The sequence below is a fragment of the Manacus candei genome, unplaced genomic scaffold, assembly GCF_025592945.1.
Source record: "Manacus candei isolate 608988 ecotype Guabito, Panama unplaced genomic scaffold, ASM2559294v1 h1tg000024l, whole genome shotgun sequence".
In the NCBI taxonomy this organism is placed as follows: Eukaryota; Metazoa; Chordata; class Aves; order Passeriformes; family Pipridae; genus Manacus; species Manacus candei.
The window spans coordinates 2,351,310-2,372,943 of record NW_026138072.1 but is presented as its reverse complement, the minus strand read 5'-3'; the positions used below and the strand labels follow the sequence as shown (position 1 = coordinate 2,372,943).

General features: G+C 40.7%; 1 protein-coding gene across 3 annotated transcripts in view; it reads left to right on the top strand.

Moving 5' to 3' along the window:
• The window catches only part of KANK1 (KN motif and ankyrin repeat domains 1), a 129,007-nt gene that overhangs the window by 18,933 nt on the left and 88,440 nt on the right, over nt 1-21,634 (top strand). For 2 of the 3 annotated variants that reach the window (XM_051788457.1, XM_051788461.1), the window contains exon 2: nt 12,069-12,196. The gene's annotated coding sequence lies outside the window, so the exon portion shown is untranslated. Of the gene's footprint in view, nt 1-4,368; nt 4,438-12,068; nt 12,197-21,634 lie in introns of those variants that run through there. The other variant, XM_051788459.1, reaches the window with a different exon arrangement.

The window sequence follows — 21,634 nt, the reverse complement described above, 5'->3', positions numbered from 1 at the left end:
GCATGGTAAGTTGGTGCTCTGAAAACTAATCAAGCAAGAGTGATGTTGCTTTTCATTCACCTTTTCTCACTGCTTATAGGGAAAATCATCTTGTGAGATGATTTAGTCTCTAAATGGCATTTTTCAGAACAACTGAAGCTTCTCTTTTAATGCTGTCAAGTGCTATTCCTACATGAGCAGATACTTTGCAGCTAGAAGCTTTGCCTGGATGAGGAGGAATTAATTAGCAGCCCTCTTGCTAGATGGTGTCCTCTTTCAGTCTTCTCGGATTGCAAAGGTTAAGAATGAGGAGGAAAAAACCCTTCTGATTATCTCTTTTCATGACTTGATGCTGGCCAACCTGAGACAGTTTATACCAAGCATGCTGAGTAGGGTTCAGTTAAATTTTCCACCAGCCAGAGCCTTTGCAAAGCTGAGCTGTTGCCATTCTCACCTCGCACACCCCTCCTGCCTATGCTGCCCTTCCCCTGGAGCAGTCCTTGTTACTCACTGCTGAGAAGTGCTGGGGAAGGAGAGCATGGCTGCTGTGGTATGAAGGGCAAGTAGCAGCATTGTCACTGCAGGCTGCAGCTGTGCTTGTGCTCATGAGATTTCACCAGGGATTTACTGTGATGTGGCCCAAGGGCTAAAAAACCCAACACTTTTTCTCCAAACTCTCCCTCTCTCTGCTTAGCACTTCACTGTCAGAGCAAGAAGTAGCCTTTCCCTTGGCTTCATTTTGTTCACTAATAATTGCTCTAAGAAAACAAGTCTTTAATTCATTACTGCTTTGATAGGGTCTGGATATTCGAGAATAAAACATGAAAGTGAATCTAAATTTTTTTTCCACCTGCAGAGTAAAAATGAAATACCTGCAACTGCCTTCAGAAAAACAACTTTTAATTTATGGTTATGTATAAGCTGTTGCATGGCAGTCTTTGAGTGTGTCTGCATGTCCCCCCTTACCTCCCTAAAACTTGTTGGCCCTATTGTTAGAGAAGGGTTTTGCTGATAGTACAGATATATTAGCTTTGTAGCAGGACATGCACAAGCTGCTACTCTTGACCCCTAAGGTTTTTGTGGAAGGTCACAATGAAGAGGCTGGAATTCCTGCCTTAATTACATTGAAGCAGAATATCCATGCTGGTTTTCCCAAAAGATTAAAAGAATGATACTGCATTGCTTTGAAATGTGATCTCAGAGCATCCAGCTCTCAGGACAGCTTCTCTCATGTTTAACACATGCATGGATTTTGTGTATTTTTAAATGTAACTACTAGTCATTGGAATAAAATGTGAAGGGTAGTTTATCACACTGGTTGTCTGCTATTGTCTTTGTCTTTCTTGCCAGAAGCTTTAGGTGCTCTCCTATGGTGCAGCAGTGAAGCAGAAGACTTTGTTTCCCTGGTTTTATGGAGGGAATATTTTAAGGTAGCTAAGCTACACCTATTATGCTGTTACTGTAATATGCAGGAAGGTACAGCTCTACAGGTTTGAAAAATAAACACGCAAAGAATTGCTCAGTGGTTAGGCTTGATAGACTGCAAAGATGCCTGCAGGACTGCAGCTAAACAGAAGGCCCTGGTGTTGCTGTCCTAGGACTTTGTGGAAAACATGCTAGAGAGAACTGTGTGCCTTTCCCTCCTTATATATAGATTGGCTCACACAGCAAATAGATTCTTGCCTCCAATCCAGCTATGCTGTGAAATGTGGTATCAAAGTATCTGCTGCATGGTGAACAACTGTTTTATTAATTGTGGGCCTTTGCATGGTCAACACAGCTTTTGTGTCTTCTTCTTTAACTTCTGGATGTCAAGAGCACTTCCATACTGGACTGCATCTCCAGGGCAAAGCTGAACATACCTATTTTCTCTGCTGTTTCCCCCCCAGAGCAGTCTAGTCTCCAACCATTCTGGAAATAGTCTCTTTTTAATAATGATACAAGGCTCACTCTTTCTCAGAAGTTAAGAACTGATAAGGAAGATTGGAAAACTTTTTTGTGCACCTGAATTACCCCTCCTCCCTTTCACCCCAAACCCTTGTGTACGTATAGACAAGCTACAGATGACAACAGTTTTTGGATTGAAGCCCACAATAATACCGTTTTCTTTTTGTCACTGTTGATGAAACAGTGTCATGAAGATGCTGCAGGGCAGAAGGGGGGAGGGAGGTATTCGAGGTTCTCCTGGGTACTCCAGATGTTTATGTAATATGCCTAAGCTTGTAGTGGAATACAAACTATTTGTTAAAGGCCCCCAGGTCTATCCATGGATAAGCTATTTGTCTAGGTTTTCTGAGCAGAACAGAAAAAAGAGCTTAACTGGCAAGCCCTAATTAGCTCTGTGCTCTAGCAGCTCTTTCCCGGGAAAATGACTTGAGGAAGGCTGTTACCAAACCACTAAACTGAAATTTAAAACTCTAACATTGACTTTTCCCTTCTTTTGTGTTTATTCGAATAGCAAATACTGAAATGGACTGGAGAAATTCCTGCTTTTACACAGTGGCAATTAAATTATTCCAACCAGGATTTGATGCAGACTTGGATCTTTACTCTGTTTCCTCTCTTTTCACCACAAGCCACTTTTGTTTGACTTAAAGCATTTTCATCACATTGCTCAGACATTCTGAATAGATATTTTAAGTAGGGCTTAAGATGGTTGCTCTGTCACCTTTTAATTCTTTTTTAGGTTATGTGGAAGAAGGAAAGAACATTCAAAATAAAGCTATCTGCAGTTTTCACAAGTATGTATGAAAGAATGCAGGGTTTAAACTCTGCATAAACCATTATTTGCAAAAACAGATTTAAAACTCACAAAAAAATTGTTCAGCAAGTTCTGTTTATATGGTCATAATAATTTGACAATGACCAATTTTCATATCTTGAGATTTCAAATACATGTGGAAAATAGTCCCCGAAGTATTACCTTCTTTCTACATGGTCACTGTGGCAACTTGTGTTCCCTGAGATACATAGTTATCCTGCTTAAAGGGAAAACACAGGTCATTGAAACTACAAAATCTGACTTAGGGAAGTACCTCTCAATATTCTATGTGCATTGTTATGAATTCCAAAGTTTTTGAAGTATATAAAGAAGGGCAAGAAATACAGGCAACTAGACTGCTTGAAAAACAGCAGAAGAATGATTCTAGAATTGTTCATGTGTCTCTGCTGGAGCAGTGTTCCAGATGCATGCATTGTCCCTAGTGCATGAGGAATCAGCTGAAATAAATACCTTGTATTACATATGTGTTTGTACAAAGCACCAAGAATGAAATGAGCTGAATCAAGAATGCTGGAATTTCCATCATAGAAAGGGGATACTTGAGTTAGTTGCCCAGAACAGCAACATACGGATGCTGGTATCAAAATAAGTTCAGGGACAACTGGGATCTCAACAGCTATAGATACTATTGCATCTTATTTGTCAGGAGTGCAGCTAGGTCTTGGTTTTGAGGAATATGAAAACTTAATATTACAGAAGACTGAGTTTGACACGTGTATGCAGTTCTCTTGTTTGAACTGCATTTTCTCTCTCTGAAGAAAAAAAGCTGCATTTTTATGTTGTCTTCTAGCCTTAAAAGTTCTGAAAGTTTTGTGTATTTCACTAGGTTTCAGCTGTGAATACTGGATTGTGGTATTTCACTTATCTTCTGCTGCCCAAAACTTGAAAGGTGAATGCTGTTTTCTTCTAAGAGAAGGCTACATGCAGAGGGCACCCTGTATGCTTGGTGAGAAGGGGGTACTGCCATAGGCATAAGCAGCTGTGAAGTGAGTTGTGGATGCTGGTGGAGTTAGAAGCCATGGTGTCTTCTCTTCATGCATCTACCCCGTTTCCCCTCCCAGTGGGTCCCATCCAGTCCTGTGGATGGTCTGATTCTGCCAGAAGTCCTTTGGTTGTGCTGAGGAGCAGGCAGGCGCCACACAGGAGTGCAAGAGGCATCACAGCGCAGGAAGAGGTGGATGATGAATGATGGGATGTGGCTGGTCCTGTGGCAGGCATCCTCACAAGTGCTGCATGAATGATTTGTGGGGTCAGAGGAAAACAAAGTGACACTATGTTATCACTGGTGGGCAGAAAGCTCAACATCCATGGTTTAGCCCACTTGGCTTTGTGCTTCAGCAGTGACATTTTGTCTTTGTAATGTATGTACAGTTAAGTCCAGAGAAAATTTCTCCTGCCCAAAAAATTTTGTTCTCTCAGGAGCTCACGAAAAACCTTCTTAATTGATGGTTTGGACATAATCTAAGCCTGGAGTGTCAGTGTGACTTTTCCATTCATATTGGTTCACGGATGAAAGAATGTGTGGCAAATACTCAGCGTAATTATGCATGTTTCTAATGTTTCAGCTTGAATAATACCGCCCACCTTCCCAGAGAGGTCAAGTTACTGTTTCAGGCATTGCAGTTAAATAATGTACGTTTTGGTGTGCCAGAGAAAAACGGTGGACTATCAGACCTGTAAGTTTAGTATTTTATTTCTTGCTCTTTGAAGAAATAGTGAAAGCTGATCTGGTTTGTGTCACTGAGTAGGTTTTGGTGTTGCAATCTAATGGAATATTTAAATTATATCTAAATGAGAGAGTATTTGTAGCTTGAAGTGGTGATTTGTTTTTGAAAGGCAGTACTTAATGTCGAAGGTGTATTAGAGTGTGTGTGTGTGCACGAGCATGCAAAATCCCCTGGTTGGTATCTCTTTCTGGTGGACAAACTGTTTGCAAACTGCTGCAACAAGCCGGATAGTCCTGCATAAATCAAAGTATGCTCAACAGAAGCTGTGGTGGGACAGCAATTAAACTGGTAATTTTTCATCCACAATGACCCTGAGTACCTGCAAGTGTGCTGAACCCTCACACCAGTGCTGCAAAGCTTGTGCTGGCATTTTCATCTGCTTTTCCACTCTGTCCTCTCCCTCCCCTGCCTTTTGCTGGCTGCCCTCACAAGGGAGAGCCTGCAACTTTTCAGGAAGAATCATTTGAGGTTGCTTTGCTCGGTGACCTTCATGTTTTATGCATTGTATGAGTCGAGGGGACTTTTGCAATTTTATATGGCATATTTTTTAACTGCTCAGGAGAAATATATGTTGAAAATCACTGTACATGCATGTTTTCCCCAGTCTAGTTTGAGACATTATGTTGTTAGACTACAACCTTAATGTCTGTGAGCTGGAGCATGAAAATCTAGTGTTTAATGTATTTATTTATTTTTTTCCTGTATGTGGAGAGAGAGAGTACTAACTTCATTGTTATGAATCTCACTACTTATTTTTTGGCAGAAAGGATGGGAATATTAGTGGACGAGAAGCTGGACATGAGCCAGCAATGTGTGCTCACAGCCCAGAAAGCCAATTGTATCCTGGGCTGCATCAAAAGCAGTGTGGCCAGCAGGTCAAGGGAGGGGATTCTGCCCCTGTACTGTGATGAGACCCGCCTGGAGTGCTGCATCCAGCTCTGGTGTCCTCAGCACAGGAATGACCTGTAGGAGTGAGTCCAGAGGAGGGACACTAAGATGATTAGAGGGTTGGAGCACCTCTCCTATGAGGAAAAGCCGAGAGAATTGAGTTTGTTCAGCATGGAAAACAGAAGGCTTAGGGGTGACCTAATTGTGATCTTCCAGTACCTGAAGGGAGCCTACAAGAAAGGTGGAGAGGGACTTTTTACAGTGACATGTAGTGACAGGGCAAGGGGGAATAGATTCAAACTGAGAGTAGGTTTAAATTAGATATTAGGAAAAAATTCTTTACTGTGAGGGTGCTGTACACTGGGACAGGTTGCCCAGAGAAGTTGTCGGTGCCCCATCCCTGGGTGTGTTCTAGGCAAGGCTGGACAACTTCTGAGAAACCTGGTCTAGTGAAAGATGTCCCTACCTAGAGCAGAGGGAATGAGGTGATCTTTAAGGACCCTTCCAACCCAAACCATTCTATGAATATTGCTGTTTGTGGAGTTCCCAATCAATGCCATTGCTAAATATGCTATTCATGATAACCATTTCAGCAGAGAAGAACATCCTGACCAGCACTGCCTGTGTCCTGTTTGTCCTCCCCTTGCTAATCCTTCTTGCTTATGCTAGGACTCACTACTGTCCTGCTTTGTTTCTGAGGGACACTGACAAATGTCTTAGAGTGACAGGACTTGAAGTTTAATTGGAGAAAGCTGTTTTCTTAGGAGCTACTAGTGGAACTCTAAGGAATAATATGTCCTTTTCCTTGGAGGCCACATGTTTGGTTATTTAATTTTCCTGGTCACTGAATCCTTGGAAATGCTTGGTTTTGTCTACCACCCCTCATCCAAAATGTCTTTTTTACTGTTTTGTCTAGAACACAGTGCTCTTGAAGGAGTAAGAACATACAGTGTTATCCTGGATTAGCTTGCTTCACAGGAAGTAAATTCAGAATGACCTTATTATTAGTTCTTCTTGTTCAAATAATTGATTCAGAACATCAGATGAGACAGCTGTCATATTTGGCTGTTATTAGCTTTTACACAAGGGAAACAGTATTACCATAAGAGTGGCCCTCAGTGATATATGACTTTTGAAGATCCTTCTTGCAGCCTCCTGTAGCAAGGAGCATACCACCCAATAGCACTGTGCAGTTTGGAGTTCATCAGTTCATTGCTTTTTCAAAGCTGTCTGCCAGCTGAAAATCTGTTTTGCAGTGGTGGTTGTGTCATGGCACTGTTTGTCCTACCAAGCAAAGATCTCCTTTCACAAAGCCCACGGTGGACTCCACAGTTTGTATAGGGAAGGTACTGGAGGAGGAAGTGGGACATCTATCTGACCTGAGTGTACAATGAATGGTGCTTCACCTGACTTGGCAGCTAAAAGCGTTAAGATTCAGCACATCTGTTTGTATGGCTTGCTGGGTTTTACTGTATTGTCACAATCTTGACCAGTTTTTGTTTGGAGACTGAAGTGTTTACCTGTCTTGTTACTTTTACTGTGTACAATTCACAGTCAGCCTTTGGGTAAAAAAAATCTGAAGGAAACAGCCCTTTATTAGGTAGTTGTAAACTTACATGTACATCTGATGTTTTGATGCCTTAATGTTTTTGAAAGTGACTGGATAGCAAATGTATCTTACGCCATCTTCCTATTTTTCATGAGCTGAAGTATTTGGGTCTAAGTGTGAGAAGTACTTCTTTAACACCTACTTATCAAATGCAATTTAATGTCTCATAAGTGAATGATGATGCTTTTTACAGGGGTGTAGGATTTGTATTCATCCATGCTGGATCTGGTAGACTTACTTGAGTATTTGTCTGCTCTGCTGAGACTGTAAAAGTCTCAAGAAGTCTTTTGATACTGCTTAATTGACATGACTTCTCCTTGTCTCAATGCAGCACACTTTGTGCTAGGTAGTTGTCCCTGTGCTTTTGCCACAAGAAACAGCCTACGTGTTGAAACACTGTAGTACAAGCCCTGAACACTATAGTACAAGCCCTGGGCCAAAGCAAAACTGCCCTTTCTGGTGCTGTGACCTCTGTCTGTGCAAAACTGACTGACACGTGAGAAGCCAGCCTTGCCTGCCAGGTTCTAGCTGAACTGGTGTATCGCATTTACCAGCAACATGAGTCACCTTGCTCAGGTAACTCCTGCTAAATTCATGGGGCTGTGCTTTGCAGAAGGTCTGTGTTTACTGAGAGAGGCTGTAAGAACAGGATTGTCTCAGAAATACCTTAGTTTTAGATATGTATTTGTGGGGAGGAGGAAGAGGGGACTAGACAGGGACACTTCAGAATCTGAAATTGTCTGTTCTGCTTGGCAGTAAAACAATTCCCTGGCTTTGGCTTGTCTGTGCCCCAGGGAATGACCCTTCTGCGCCTTTCTATCCTGTAGTATGGGCAGGCTGTGAGGCTTTGTTCTGCTGCAGGTTGTAATGTGTGTGTTCCTCTCCTCTTGCTCTCTGGTTGCTCAAAACCAGTTCCTATCGGGATAAGCACTTCAAGCTACTGCGGAGTACCTTATTCCTTAATGTATGTGTTTTAACAAGTCATAAGAAGCTCAAAGTCCATTTGCAGTACTGGAGGAGCAGGCCTCTCTACCAAGAGGTGGCATCAAGTACAGCAGATAAAATGTTCTGGCATTAGCCCAGGGCTTGTTTTATCACAAGAATGTTGAAAGGAAAGTCGCTTTGGCAACACTTTTAACTTTTTCTACTGTGCTAACAACCACACTATTATCTGCTACTTGGAGCTGACTAGGTGGAGAAAAATTATACTAGTGCTAGAAGGTCTCTCCTTGCTTTATTTTGAGACTAGGTGAGAAATTTAAATGTGGTGTGAATTGCCTCAGATGATTGTCAGACAATCACCATTATCATTATACATAGCTCCTCTGAGGTACTGTCCTGGACCTTTCCTCCTGGGGCCCAGGAGAGTGTCCATAGGTATACCCTGTCACATTCGTCCTCTAGCAGCCAAGGATCCTCAGTAATACCTGTCAATTATTTTACTGTTTGTCAAGAATTGGTGCAATGTACAGTACTGACTGCTGAAGGTCATAGACCTCAATAAAAATGAGCAGTGCCACAGTTTCCGAGAGGAAACACCCCTCCATGGAGGGTTCATCCTAGGTGGAAGACCCGTCTTTCATGTGAAAGAGACTGCTTGGGGTGGGAGGTGGGGTATCCAAATGGCAGCAAGGATGCATCACCATGGGGAGATTCCCTGTGCAGAGTAGTCATGTTACTGTGGGCCCTGCCGAGATTAATTAGTGTCTCTGCAGGGTTAATTAGTATGGTGCTTTGTGTCGCACAGACATAGCCTTAGTTATTTCCTGTAGCAATTATGAGAACTTATGCCAGTGAAGTGTACAAAGGCTGAATAGTGCTTTTGACTACTTAAAAGCTTTCTGTCCAAAAATGTAGAATATATTCACCAAGAAATAGTGTTTTTACCATTGGAAGTGTTATCTTCAAATTTATTTTAAAATAATGTCTTCTTCACACCAAAAATTTAAATACCTTCTGGTGCTATGCAGGGTGTCTTTAACTGACTTAGAAGATGTTTGTTGGACACAACATCTGAGGCATATCTCAATAAGTTATCCAGCCATATCCTTTCAGTTGAGGGGGCTGGTGTTTTTTTCAGACCAGCATAAATTCCTCTTTAGATAAGTGAATCAGGCTGCAGGAGAGAGGTGGGTGTGTTGGAGGAACATGTGGGAGGAAGTGTTAAACAGTGTTAAAATGAAAAAGGAGAGAGGATGGAATACGTGTGTTAGCTGCCTATAGTGAACTTGTCAAGCTAGTGAAGTATGCTGTGAAATATGTGGACTTTCCATTAAGATTGGTGACAACATGTCCTTGAGAGTTTAAGGAATATCTGTTGCATAGTAAGCTTTGTTTAAATCTAAAATTTTATGAAGGTTATGACTTTCTGTAAAAATTACAACTTTATCAGCAAATAGACTCCTTTTCTGTATGCAATATCTCTGCTTAACTGTTTGCCCATGTTTGTTTTCATTTCTGCTTTTCTTTCCTTCTACTTAGGACTTGGTAATACTAATCACTGAGTAAGTTTTCTGCTTGGAAATGAAATCAGATTGCCATTTGTGAAGCAGTTTACAAGAACAGTTACTTTTTTATGTGAGAAACATACATCCATTTTATACAGATTAAAATTTTGCTTACAGTATTACATATATTTTTTTAAATCCCTATTGTAACAGAATGTTTTCTAATGTTTAGTGTTTTTGTTAATACCTGTTAGGTGTGGTTTGTTCTCCCCTTAAGGGAAAAAATGGGTGTGCATTGTAATGTTTTTTGTTTTGGTTGTGCTTGGATGTGTAGGAGTCAGATGATTGTGTATACATGTATGCTGTGATTTGTTTTGGATAAAAAGCAAAAGTGAAGCATTCTTTCCATCTGGCATGGAAAATATTAAGGTATGTGATAAATCTTAGCTCCCAGAGGATTTCTGACTTTTGATCACTCCTCTTTGATAAAGATGGGCAATTTGCACAAAGTTCTCACTACTTCATCTTGTGGCTCAAACTGTGTCCTAGTTCTGGCTTTTGGTGTTGCACAGTTACTGTGTTTTCAAGCTTATCTGGACCAGGTCGGGGCACAAGGTCTCTTCAGCTGAATTACAGAGAGTGCCTGGTACAGAGTTTTGGTAGCTGTGGGGAAATGTGCAAAATGTGAAATCTGCCGGAGAAAAATTAACCTGTGCAGAATACCTGAATGATGGTGACATCATGGTATGGGAACACATGGCACCAGGGGTTTGAAAGTCAGGTTTTTATGTCCTTGAACAGCAGCTGAGGATGTGTGACCATTGATCTGTACCGCTTTATACAGAAGTGTAGTGCAGAGGTTATACAGAAATGCAATGATTGTGGTACTTCCTATTATCTGTGAATATATAGCTCCAAGGATATAATTTGCTTTCTGTAATCTCAAGTTCCCTAATGCATTACAGTTTTTAATATTATGTATATGGAGATACTTGTAATCAGTTTAGAATGTACCCCTATTCTAAGAAAAGCATTTTGGAGGTATCATGGATAGGTAACATGCTGCATAAAACGTTTATATTTTACATGAATAGCTAAAAGTATAACTAAATGTATTGAGAAAGTGTTAGAGAGAAGAAGAAATTGAAGAAATTGACTACCATTCCTTGGGGTAACTTTAGAACACTGTTTAAAGCTCATCTAAACTTGGGGCTTTTGGATTTCTGGGTTTGTAACAGATGTTACCTTTCTAGACAGTAATTTTCCCCTCCCAACCTCACAAAAACAGACCCTTGTAATTTCCCTTCAAATGCTACTTGTTATTTTAGTTTATGAAGACAACCCTTAGGAGGCTGTTTTAGGGATTTGTAAGCAGTGTATGACCAGAACAATGCATGTATATCTATGTAGGGACAGGGGTCTGTAACATGCTTTTGGTACTGGTTTTTTAATTAATTTATAATAAAAATTCTTTAGTTCTTAACTGGTATGATTCTCTTGCACTCCATGAAGGTCCCATTTCTGTAGTTTTACAGACTGGGACAGCAATCACCCTGTATGTTCATACCAAAGCTTTAGCAAAGTATTTAGTAACCTGGATGATAAGTGTCTTTTACTTGAAAATGATCTTTAAAATTCTCCTGAGTAACCATGCTAGATATAGAGGAGTTGTTCTGCTGGCCCATCCCTCCATTGCTGTCAGATGTCAAAGCAGAGTCATTGTGTAACTGTTCAACATCAGCGCTGCCTCAGGGTGCAGCTGACTCCCACTGTACCTGTGAGTGGTTGTGTGCTGGGATATCTCAAAGCAAGGAACCGTGTCTGTGTGTATGTGCACACACCCTGTGTGTGTATGTGCACACGCTTGCACTTTTGGAAATTTACTCGTTTGAGGATTAAACACTGCAAATGAGTTGGAGCTGAAAAACAAATGACTAACTCTTTGTGATGGAACATCTTAGTTGAATTGCTGTGAGAGAAGAAAGCTGCCTTACGTGCTATAGCGGTGCAGGCATGAACTCTGCTGCCGTTGGAGTGTCTTTATGCATTATGAGTCGAGATTCATAAGTATGAGTCCTTACAAGATGAGAATTTTGAAAAAAGCCTGTTCAGGAAAATGAGACGTGTCTGTAGATGTCCTTCCTTTTCCTGTAGTCTATAAAGTACTTCCATGTGTCTTCCATGTACACCAACATCCTGGCTTATGTAGCGCTAATACTTAGCTCACATGGCCTTCTGATGCATTTCCCAGTTCAAACTAGTACTGGGTTACACACATTTACTCTTGTGTTTCTGTGACTGGCATGGCTGGTGTATCCTGACATGCCTGGAGCTTTGTTTCTGTTCATTCACATGGACTGTTGTTTGAACAAAGAAGATTTAAATTGGGAAGGCAGTGCATGGTGACCTAGCTATTGCAAGATGCATGCTTTCTTTCCAGGGTGCTGTAGCCAAAATGTGGCTTGTGCATTTCACCTTGGAAACAAAAAATGCCTCAGCTTTTCATATTTGTGATTGTTGGTACCTTTTTATTGTTTAGCAGCATGGCTCTACCAAGCATCAGAGGTTTTAAGCATGAGATATAATGCCCAGCATGTACAATTATTAATCGGTGCTTTTCATTTCTCTTCTTGTAGGATGACTCTCAGATTCCTGAATGTTCTGTCAACTACCGACACATTGCATTAGCTGAATCTGCTGCATTATGTTTGATGCCTAAAAACCCCTAAAGGAGAGACTGGCACTTCTGTTACAATCTTTTAAGGTAAGATATGATTTCTTTTGCTGAGGGCAGAGGGAAGAAGATAGACATGGTCGCACAGACTGTCCTAGCCCCACCTCTTGCTCTGTAATCAACCTGTCATGGTTTAACCCCACAGAGCTGCTCGCTCACTCCCTCACCAGCAGGATGGAGGAGAGAACTGGAAGGGTAAAAGTGAGAACTTGTGCACTGAGACAAAACCAGTTTAACAGGAAAGCAAAAGCCATGCGCACAAGCAAAGTAAAACAGGGAATTAATTCACTCCTTCCTGTGAGCAGGCAGGTGTTCAGCCCTCCCCAGAAAAGCAGGATCCCATCTCACGTAACAGTGTGACTTGGAAAGACAAATACCATCACTCCAAATGTTCCCTCTTCCTTCTTTTCCTGGCTTTATATGCTGAGCATGATGCCATATGGTTTGGAGTATCTCTGGGATCAGCTATCCTGGCTGTATCCCCTCCCAACTCCTTGTGCACCCCCACCCTCCTCTGATGGGATGTTATGAGGAGCATAAAAGGCCATAGCTGTGCATGCATTGCTCAGCAGTAACTAAAAGGTTCCTGTGTTATCAGTGGTGCTACCAGCACATATCTAAACCACAGCTCTTTATCAACTACTGTAAAGAAAATTAACTCTACCCTAGCCAAATTTGGCACAGAACTATATGAACCTCAAGCCATGTACTGAACCAACTATCAGTATTTGTTAGTTATAAGTAAATTCACTGACTTCGGTAAGGCAAAATTGATGCAGTGAAGAAACAATTTATTTTCTTTCTCTAAATCACAAATTCTACACTCTTAAGTGCTTGTATACCTTTCCATTAGAATGCCTTAGTCTTTTGATCCGTGTATTAATAACATTTTAGTAGTAAAAAGATGTAACCTTCATTCTCTGAGATGCCAGACTGAGATTCTCCACCAGGAAAAATATGGATAAGAAGTTATACGTAAGTGCAGCTAGAAAAGTGACCATTCTACTTTGACTAGAGCTGCTGCTGCAATCTTTCATTAATTATCCATGTTTGTACCCATATACTGGATTCAGAGCTGGATCGTCGGCTGCACTGCAGTGCTGCTACGTTTTCTCAGCAGCACAGCAGACTAGCCAAAGACTAGGCTAACAGAGTATGTTTGTGCAGTGCCCAGTGCACAGCATGGCCTCTTATCACTGCAGAATTGTTTCAGTGACCAGAGACTGGGGGTGTAAGTTTCTCAGCAGGACAGAGCTGTACAGATTTATTTTTTTTTTAAATAATGTGCAAAGATCAGGTTAAGAGCAACACAAAAAGGAGGGCCTAAGTTTAAATCAGTAGTAAATAAAACCCAGATGGGTAAAGGCTGTGTAAAGCCTCTTTGCTACAGACTCCTGGATTCCCTCAGGTTTGTCAGCTGCTGTTTGAGGTGGCAGCTGAATCCTGTTTATGCTTTCTTTTGGTGAATATCACTGTCTGCCCACCTTGTTACATGCACTGCAGTATGCTGCAGGTTCGGATGAGAGGTAAGATGCCTAAAACATTTCTTGAAGAGCGAACATTTCATCTCTGGACAGTTCTGACTATTTAGGATAGCTAATTGCAGGTTAACTCTTGTCTAGTGCTGCTTTTGCTGCTTTAATCAGTGTGCAACCAAGCAGTGGGGACAGTCTGTTTGGTTTTTGGGCGTAAAGTAAATCTTGTGCTTACAGATGTGGCCTTGAATTGCTGACAGCTTTTGGGGCAGGTAGAGGGCTCCTGAGTCTAGTGATTCCAAAAATGCAGGGGCACCAGTTTTTCCCCAAACTGTGAAACTCATTAAGCGTGGAAAAGCAGATCTCCTACCTTTCTTCATTACTCTCTGAACTTACCATTTAGATGAGGGGACGCATGGGGGGTTGTGTATGTGCATACATGCAGACTCCACTGACTCTCCCTTTGGCTATCTTGTTCAAAACTCGGTTCAGAGAGGGGGCAGAGGGTATTGCAATGCACCTGGAGCAAGCTTCTGTGACTGGGAAGCTTGTGTGCATTTCTACTGCAGACCTCACACCAGCATGTTTTGGATTGGGCCTGGGCTCTTGCTTATAGAGCAGTGTCTATTCTTCCTTGCAGGGTGCTGTTATTTACTTGGGTGTACCAGGGCTCTCGCTCTTCTGGGGATGATTCTTTTCATCTGTAGGTGAATTTTTCTTTTCTGGTGGCAAAGAAATGCTTTGTTACAGGAGTTGGGGGAAAAGCATGACTGCTTCTAGGCCTCGAGGCAGGGCTGTAGCTGGCAGGGAAGATAAATGCTCAGAAAAGGCTAAATAAGGAAACTTATCACTGTGACTAGACTTGTCCCAGTTCCTCTGTGGCTGTGTGCCACAGCCATGTCCTGGCTGTAGAAGTGAATAGCCTCAGCCAAGTGTGGGCTTCTAAAATGAAGGAAATGTGTGTATGTGCCTAGAGGGGCTGCTCAGGTTGCCCTTGAGGGTCCCCAGACGTGGCTGCCCAATGCACTGCAGCAGGTGCCAGTAATGTAGGGCAGTCACAGCCTGGATTTCGAGTGGGGTGCAGTGGGTGCCCTGCAAGGTACAGGGTTAGGGTTGGGTGAGGGTGCTGTAAGGGAACATATGCAGACAGAGAGGAAGAGTATGATTGCAGAAAGGCTGGAAAACCCAGAGCAGACTTGTGTCTGCTGTGGGGGAGCTGACATCAGGGATGATTGCTGACTTGCCTGGTGGCCCGTCGGAAAGCACAGGACCGCTGTGTACAGTTGCTAAGAAATGGACAGTAAGGGCAACTCCTGTGTCAGCTCTTGTCACAAGACTTGATATGGAGAGGAGCAGGGGGAAAAGATTTGCTTCTCAGGTGCTCTGAATTTAAGTACTCTTCAAGTTATATAGATACATATGTATCTTTGCTTGTCCTTAATCGAGTGGCATAGTGAGCTCTCCCATTCTATATTTCAGTAGTGCTGGATTGTAACTTGGTGTTAGAGAGAGCAGGAAAAGTGCAGGCACTAATGGCAACAGCCATCAGTGCAGAGAGGTACTCCAAATTAATGTCAGTACCCTAGGGGTACTAATTTAGCAAGTCTTTGGAGAAGTGGGCTTAATTTCTTTCCATAAAATACTGTATTTCAAGACAGTGTGTGCCATTATTGCACGTAACACAGTAACATTTCATTGTGCCCAAGGTGTTTTGCATATATACAGTTAACTGATAACTTGAAATACTAATGTTACCACCTCAGTGGTTTTTGCCTATGAGTTCTAAAGCCAGAATCCCACTGGTGTGACACTCTGTGGAGAGGGCCCAAGAGTATTTTGTCTGTCTTTGAACTTCACTGAATGTGACCCCTGTGCAGGTCATTAAAGCAATGCACTTCTAATTGGATCACAGACTTTGGCAATGTGAGATGAGCAACGGACTTATTAAAATTAATTTCCACTCATAAAGCCATGGTTGCTTCACTGGCATTGCCTAGGCTTTCTCAAAGCTGTGTCCTGCAGCCTTGATTTAGCCAAAGATTTTACTGCAATATCATCAGACTATAAAACAGCAGTTTCACTTTTCACAGCAGAAACTCAACCTTTTTAACAGAAAAAAACCAACTAAAGAAACAAAAAATGACAACCAACCTTCTGAAGAAAAGCTAGCACTTCTGACAGATTAAAATACAAATGCTCAGCAGTTGCTTTGCTTGGCTAATTCTTAATCCGTAGGTTTCTTAAACTTCTGCTTACTTTGTAATCTGGCTCTTCACTTTCTGAATTTTCTAGGCTTGATGGAGCAGTTAAATAGGAGTTTTACACATTGATTAGTTGGCTTTAGAGGTCCATGAGATACTTTCATGTGCAAAGGAGATCTGATTTTTGAGAAAGTGTATGTATTGTAAGTGAAGTTAAACTTTGCTCAAATCCAAATACCACTGAACAGAGTTGATTTTTCTTCTCTCAACACCTGCACAATAAATGCAGTAATGTTTTTTTATTTGGCCAAATATTTCCACTTGACCAACTTAAAACAGATGTGGCTCAAGCTCTGGCTCTTTCATCCTTCCTGCTCTTATTTGTGGTTGTGCTTAGATATGCCACAAAGCCATTGAGTGTGCATCCATGCTGCACTATATCTTCCACGTTCCCATGTTGTACAAAAGCGTTTTTTCCAGGCACGGATGTCATCTTGTCATGCTAGTTGCCAGAGACACCTGCTCCCACCTGGAGTGGTGCTCTGGGTATAAAAAGGTTGTCACAAACCTCATGCTTGCCAATACTTTTTATAGGGAAACTGTGCATCGTGACTGTAAAAGACATAGAAGTCTGCAAGTGATCCAAACCCACCTCCTGGTGGTGCTGCCATCCGTATTCTGGCTGCTTACACCTGACTGCACATCAGAAGCCAGGCTAGCGAGGACTCAGGTGGCATGTTGGTCACTGCCAGAGCAGAGCTCGAGTGAAACTGTTGGATTGTGCAGGCCTGGCACCTGCCTCCTTTTGCTGCTGGTGGCCAGCATGTGCACTCCAAGTTCCTTGATGCTTTCTTGCATTTCAGGCATTCAAGTGCTGGGACTGCTATTGTAGAAAGCAGTGGCACTGACCAAAAGCATCCACCTTGTGCCATACTGTATTTTGGTTAATTTGACCTCTGGAAGACACTTCTCACTTGTTTACTGGTGCCATAAATGTTGCTGAGCCTATTTTGGTACAATAACTAGTTTTTTATCTTGATGAAAGCTTTGTATGCTTTTCTGATTTATATGACCTGTAAAGGATTAAGAAAAGAAGTCTTTGGAGCTACCTAAATGTAAAAAAAATCCTGTCAAACCATCTTTGGTTTTAGCTGTTTTGCTGTGAGAACCTGACTGGTTCAGCACCTCTCAGGATTTTCTGAGACTGACAATCATTTTCTAGTATAGAAAATAAATTCTCTTGCTTCATATTTTAATCTTAACAAGGTCAGGGTTTTGAACTGTTGTCTATATATTTTTTATTTTCCCCTTTGCTTTTTCTCTACATGTAAGGCACAAGAGTAACTCTTCTCTCTTTCTGCTTAAATGTACTTTTACTTCTTCAAAGAAGGTGCTTTGTCCACTAGGAACTGTGTCTCAGCATGCTAATAAAACTCACTTTATGCCTTTAAAATGTTTATTCAAGTGGCCTGGCTGGCTTACAGTAGCTGTGTGGGTGGACTGTCCTTGAATTTTGTAGACTTAATTTAGTACTGCACAATACCCAGTGATGGAAAACAGCTATAAATTGTCTGTGCGCAGCCATGCATTATTGATAAAGGGTAGAATAAGCTCTACAATTTCTTTATTTGATGTTGTTAGTGCAACAGCTGGCTGATTTGTAAAGACATTTTTCCCCCTATTGGCAGTAAAATATCTCTTCATTTTGAACTCTGAATTTTCTCCTGAATTTTGATTTGTATGGGAGTGAAAACCGCTTTTTCTCCAGTGCTACTAGATGTAATGGAAATGTTTTCACAGACTAGAAACAAACTGAAGTCCAGGGAGAGCTAAGCAAACAGTAAGTTTGACTACATGCAGAAGACAGCACTTTTCTATCTCAAATATTTAGAAATAGAAAATGGAGCAAAAAGTCCTGTAGTACTTCTAGAAGAAAAAAATCCTTTAATATACTTCACTTGGCACATGCTTGTAAGAAAATACATTACAGTGAGTTCAGCATGCTTTCTAATTTCAGTGTTCCTTCAAAAGTTTATGAAAAAATCTCAAGTCTTAAATCTGTCTTGCTTCTTTTCCTATTGACACTTATGATGAATCTCTACTGAATATAATTTGCATATAAAACTGTGCTGTAAATTAAACAGTTCTTTCCCTGTAGTTGAACAAAGGTACAATGAACTGCTAAAAACACTGGAATTAATAAATATGTAGAAAAAATAAACTGCCAGCAAAATTACAAAATGCTTAGTATTCCCAACAAGTTTCCAGCACTGAAACTTCTTTTAAGCTATAATTTTTGGAATCATAGCTTCCCACAGGTTCTGTTACAGCCAAGGGATGTACAATTTGTGGCAAGCAAAGATTGTATTGAAGTATGGAATTCTTTCTTTCCCTCCTTTATGTATGTACATACATACTGTTTGGTAGAAGCATTCTAGACCTCTATAGATTTTTACTTTTTTTTTTTTGTCTTTGTAAAAGTGTTAGGGTAGTAAATTCACAAGCTATATTGATGTTCATAATGGATTCCTCTATTCTATGGAGAATTGTTATGTATTGGTTTAACTTTCTGTATTTACAGTCTTTTAAGGTTAGAAGTCATTAAGTAATAGAGCAATTAAACTGGTTGTGTAGTTTCAATCAGGAGGCAGAAAAAACTACCAGGAAAAAGACTGACAGAGGCTTGCTAGAGATTTACATTGAGAATAACTCATTCTTCAAAACTTTTTCATTTTCTGATGGAAATTGTGGAGTAAATCAAATACAGTGGCTATGAGTGATTAAAATGTGAAACTTATGACTTCTTACTGACTTTGTAAATCTGACTCCTTCCTTCACTGTTAATATAAAATCATTTATCTTAAAGGGGTCTTGAGGCTGGGAAGATTTAAATGAAAACTTCAACTCCTGAAGAAGGTTATTTTGATATTAAAGATCATTAATTTTGTGGCTTGCAGAGAAAGCTGTTTTAGAAGGGGAGACAGGAGATTATCCATAGGTCATCTGGTAGGTCTGTGGTAATTCACTTGATAAATCAAAGTGGCAAATTTTACAGCAGTTTAATATTTATTCAATTCAGATTTTACATCTAAAAAGTCTGTGCTGGTTGAAGAGGATACCTTTGGTTTGATCCTACAGCAAATACAAACAAGTGGGCATTGACTTGCCTGTGATTTTGTTTTTGAAGCTAGCGTGCAGCTGTTTGTGGGTTTCTTACAGAAGGGCAGACTTCAGCCATGTTATTTCAATTCTGTCTTTGTTACAAGCTTATTCTGTTCTGACAAGTTTGGGAGTATGAGTGTGTGCGTGTGTGTGCGTGTGTGTGTGTAATTTTTGTCTGAAACAAGTCTAGTTTGGTGGTGGAATACAATTTTGAAAATCCTTTGTTCCTGGTGTTTCTTCGAAAGAGCATCTTTGACTGGCAATGTTTACAGCTACTGTAATGAAAAAACTGTAAGATAAGGATAAGATAAGGAAATATGTGGAGTTGGATTCTCCTCTGTATGTGCACTCTCTTCAGGCAGTGCATGGATGAAGTTACTCAGACCTCTTCATTTACCTGCCTGGAAGTCAATCAGAAGTAGTCTGAAAAACATGAAAGAGCTTTAATGCAATTTGACATTTTTTATTTTCTTCATGCTGACAAAATATGGCTTAGTGCAGGAAGGCTGAGTGACTTTCAGAAAGTTACCTAGATTAAAAATGTATTGTGCAAATGACCTGAGTGTTGCTTGCTACCACACAAAATTCTTTACCCTTGGGAATGCCATTGAGGAGGAGAGTGGGATGGATGAGGTGGTAAGAGATCAGCTTAGCATACTCTGCAGCTCATGTTCAAACACAAGGGGAGCTGCAGCAAAATCTTGATTGTAATCCCATACAACTAGTGTAGATGTTGCAGGAATGACATGATGCAAAAGGAACTGAAAGTAGTTGATTTAAAAACAAGTAAATAAAATATAAAAATATTAGTTTTCCCAAGGGGGATCATAGAGACCTTTCCTAGCAGTCAATATGTGAAAAATTCGTAGGGGATCAGTGAGACAGGTGGGCTTGGCTTGTGAACAGAAGTTCTCTGGAAACCTTCCATTATTTTTAAGGCAGTATTTCCAGTTTCTTTTCAACTGCGTCAAAATAGAATGTTAAATTTTTTTCTTTCCACTATAGGAATTAAGGTGTGTATAGACATCCTTCAGTTATTTCTGAAAGGTACTGCCTAAAATATTGTCTTTGAGAGCATAGGGCAGGAGGGTAAACTGTGTGTGGTTGCATCCATCCACACCCAGGTGTAACACCAAGTGCTTTGTCTCTGACAAGCTGTGGCATGCCCTACTCTAAGGGAGAGAAAACTGCTTTCCCTTGTCTTGGTACAAAAAAAAAAGTATAAAACTTGTTTGGGTGGAACAAACTTCAGAAGCTTCTTCCATGTTTGATTAGTACTACAAAACTTGGTTATAACACAGATTACCTCACATTATCCTGTGAATCACAGGGACATCATCATGGACAAGATCTCTTTTCTTCCTTTTGTTGTTACACTATATTGTCCTCCACTAATTTGAAAGAGGTGGGGAGCATAATGAATTATCCACTGATTTTGGCAAATTACTATTTCAACAATGCGATTATCTGCTCTAAGAGGTTCTTCTGTCCCAGCAACTGATTCTTAATGAGACTATCTAGAACTTTCAGCTGTAGAAGTAATGAATTTCCTGCAAAACTTGCTTTAAGTAGAGCTATGTCCTTGTCTAATGTCTGTAACCTGATAACTCATCATGTTTTGTCCTTCTAGAGGACTCTATTGATTATCTTTCCACAATGAAGTTGGTGAGTCCTTTGTTTCTGCAGAGTACAGAGCACTTTTTAACCCTTTTTCTCCCAACCGTTTCACTGTTTTGGCTGCACTTCTGTGCAGTTTCCATGAAATGTGGTGGTCAAGGCATGTTACCCATCTGCTATGCATAACTCACATATAGCCACAAGTTGCTTTGCTGTTTTCCTTCTGTTCCTCTTTTCCTCCTCCCTTCTGTGCTGCTCTTAATGAGGTACTAAGTGATGGCTGCGCAGATTTTCCCAGTATGCATCAATACAGACACATCTAAGCTGTATGCAGTATAATCATACAATGTTAGCTATGGCAGAAAAAGTGCTGGGTAGGTAAAAACTGAGTTATGTTGTTTGGGAAAATTATTGGGCCTCTGACTAATTACAAAATAATTGAATAAGTGTTTATGTGTTGCCTCACTGCAAACTTTAAGTATCTGAAACATGATCTGTTTTTTAGTGCTGAAGTTTGATTTGCAATGTAAAATTGAGTAAATAAGTTTTGGATCCAGCATAATCCTCTGCTGTTCTTCAAGATTTCTCACCTTCCTCCTTCTGGTTTAACCCAGGATATTCTTGTGCACCTGGAAAACTGCTATAAAAATATATAGTTTTGTTTGTAAAGTTTTAGTTATTTTGTGCTAGAGAAATTACATTCCTGAAAGCTTTCTGCAGTGTACCTATAGGAAAGGTAGGTGAGGCTTAAAAATCCAGAATAGGCTGAAGAATTCCATTTTAAAGGGACATCATGAATGACAGGGCTTAATGTGTCTTACACCCAAGGAATTTCCTCCCCCAGCAGTTTTAGGGTAAGTACTACTTTAAGGAGCCTCTGGTTACTTTGGAGTGAAATCACAAGTGACTTCAGGTTTTGTTCCAGCTTTCTCTGTTTTCTTTGCCTTGGCCTCAAATGTTTTGACACCTTCTGCTGCCTTGCTTCCAAATAGGAACCACAGCTGCCTCAGTCG